This window comes from Pinus tabuliformis, chromosome X (genome assembly GCF_031772625.1).
Source record: "Pinus tabuliformis cultivar Carrire ecotype Pingquan chromosome X, CPIR1, whole genome shotgun sequence".
In the NCBI taxonomy this organism is placed as follows: Eukaryota; Viridiplantae; Streptophyta; class Pinopsida; order Pinales; family Pinaceae; genus Pinus; species Pinus tabuliformis.
Window position 1 is genome coordinate 1,495,130,031 of NC_142308.1, and position 3,061 is coordinate 1,495,133,091.

Consider the following 3,061-nt stretch of genomic DNA (forward strand, 5'->3'; position numbering starts at 1 on the left):
ATACAATAGCGCTTCAGTACTAGGGGATACTGGGGACAACCGATCACTCGTATGTAAAACATCTAGTGCCTTCTTCAAATCACTACAGAAAGAGTCTGGCGGAAGGCGTGCAACCAAAAAAACTTTTCAGAATGTTCGTTATTGATACGAGTTGGCTCATAAATGAAAAGTTCTGATTCCTGAGAGAGTAAGTATATTCTTATTGAAAGATTTAATTAAAATCAAGCTACCAGAAACCAAGATGGTTGGACATTGAATAAACCAAAGCTGAGCTTGTATTTCGCCACAGGAACTAACTGCTTTTGGTGGATCCTTATCTCTGGCAAGATGATCATTGACCAACCCCTGCAGGTTTTGGTGTAACTGTAATAGTGATTCCCAACAAGTGGTATCAGAGCGTAAGATCATTGACCAACCCCTGCAGGTTTTGGTGTAACTGTAATAGTGATTCCCAACAAGTGGTATCAGAGCGTAAGATCATTGACCAACCCCTGCAGGTTTTGGTGTAACTGTAATAGTGATTCCCAACAAGTGGTATCAGAGCGTAAGTTCAATACAAACCCGTCTCCATTGGGGGGAGATTGTTTAACATTAGATAAGCCAGGGAGAGATGGTTGGACATTTGATAAGCCAACCCTCCCAATGTGTTTGTTTCGCGACATGGACTAACCGCCTTTGGTGGATCCTTATCTCTGGCAATGCAATCATCAACTAACACTTGCAGGTTTTGGTGTTTCAGTGTAATAATAAGCTTTGGTGTTTTATGTAATGGCAATCATGACTCCCAACAAAAATATTCTTCACAGTGAAGTCAATGTGAAATGCAGCTCAGCATGATCCACATCTTCTAAACCTCCTAAGGCCTGATCTAATGACCTCTGAACATCGACATGCCTTCATCAAGGCTATACATTGAACGATGCATTCCAGTCAAATCCTTGTCAAACTTGCATTTAGAAATATTAAAATGTTCTTAGCTGCATATTCTCTTAGGTTAAACACAAAAATCACATTGATAGTAATCTGATCTCTTGCAGTTGAAAAATTCTTTTATGGGTTATCCCTGGTCCACACCAAAACACACAATACCCACAACCTTGGCCTCACTGCCGTGTTGTGCGGCAAATTTATTGTATTTCCAAAAACTTTTAGTTTTCCACTCTAACCAGCTGTAACTGTGTTCAGATCCAATGGCTCAATGCCTTTTTTCTACACTCATTACAAAACTTTTACATTTGGAAATAGATTTCTAACTAAAACACTGAGGAATGCCTTCTGCATAAAGAAGGGTTAGTTTTGCACAGCTCCAGAATACATTAGAAAGTAAATAAACTTTTAAAACAACCATTTTAGTATGAGATCCACATGGCCTTTGGACTTACATGCTGACCTAGTTTATTCCCAACTTTAGATATGCCTGTGTTAAACTTTTACCCTTTTTTTAAGCTTTGGAAGGATCAAACAAAGCAAACTGCAAGGAGTGCCAAGAAAAATAGACACCTCTTAGTACACAATAGATCTGGGATAATGAGGCTCCATGCTAGTATCGATCATTTTTTAACGGATCTGTATGGATCTGGATTGATAAGGATCTAGAGCTATTAAGGAAATATGGGGTTAGAAAAGATCTAGAGCTATTAAGGAAATATGGGGTTAGAAAATACCAGATGAACAGAGGCTGTTGCAATAGCTTCTTGTGTTTGAGAGCCGAGTTTTCCCAAATCCGCGTAACCAAAGGCGAAGGTATTCTTGTTGTCCTGAACCCGGAGGTTTTGAACAGCCAAAGCGATCATAAACCACCGAGGTCCCGACGACAATAACACGTTCGCTTCCTCCCGTCCGGATCCACAAGCGGTGTCTTACCATAAATAAGACAAGAGTACCAAATAAAAGAAGATGAAGAAGAGCATCAATCATCTTCTTGAAGAACTAATCCTGATTTGGGCTAGAGGAGGTCGAGCCCATCTTCACGCCATTTCGAACTGACATCTGAAAATAGAGGAAATACGCACATAAACAGCGTGGTTCAGAAACCCAATGCTTCCTCTCTTCCTACATCTCCAACACTACCACGTCGTGAAAGCACAAGCACTATCATGTGTATATATATATAAACATAATTAAGTTAGGGTTTGCTAAGAATGTTAAAAGTATGAAGTTAGGGTTTGATAAGAATATCAAAAGGATTGAGTTAGGGTTTGGTTAAAAACAAAGTATAAAGTTATTGGGAAACAATTACGGTTAAAGGTATAAAGTAGGGCTCGTTAGGAAACAAACCATCGCAGCGCTGACGTCACTTCCTCAACCTCCAAACACTACCACAGCGTGAAAGTGCAAGCCCTATCGTGTGTATACATAAAACCTAATTAATGTTAGGTTTCGATAACAATGTTCAATTTTTTTTTTATTTTATTTCCGTGACATATTTTTTATAGAAAAAAGTTATTTACACAGGTCAAAGTTCAATATTCACAAAAATATATAGATACAAAACTATTTTATGTAACTTACTATTTGACTAAGTATATAAAAGGTTAACTTATAAATTGAAAGAGTTTTGTTTTGAAATTGACTAACCTATATAACATAGCTAAAAAAAATCTATCAAAAGGAGAAGAAACTTACTATTTTATGTAACTTACTATTTGACTAAGTATATAAAATGTTAACATATAAATTTAAAGAGTTTTGTTTTTGAAATTGACTACCCTATATAGCTAAAAAAAATCTATCAAAAGTAGAAGAAACTTATGTAAAGAGGATATTATGTGTCCTATATAGAATGTAGTTGGTATTAGCTAAATATATTATCTCTTTATTTTGATATTTGTGGCTTACTTTTGATAGGGCATTGTGGCACACCCAACTATTTTGCACTCATGTATTGAATGTAAATATTTAAAAAAAAAAAAAAAAAATTGGGTTGAGTAATGGGACACGTATTCCATATAGCATAAACCTTTGAGTTGGTACATAACCAGGGAAGAAAAGGACAATTTGTATATTCTTATTAGTTGTGCTTTTTACAACAGTGAACAAAACAGGCACAAGAAATTTACAA

The 3,061-nt window shown here is 36.4% G+C and overlaps 1 long non-coding RNA gene across 1 annotated transcript; it reads right to left on the reverse strand.

Annotated features, from left to right (window-relative positions):
- Window positions 1-1,235: 1,235 nt before the first annotated feature.
- Window positions 1,236-2,592, reverse strand: LOC149145691 (uncharacterized). The gene is made up of 2 exons (XR_016264477.1): window positions 1,665-2,592; window positions 1,236-1,471 (listed from the first exon to the last, which is right to left on the reverse strand). It is a non-coding gene; the product is annotated as an uncharacterized LOC149145691 (long non-coding RNA).
- Window positions 2,593-3,061: the final 469 nt, after the last annotated feature.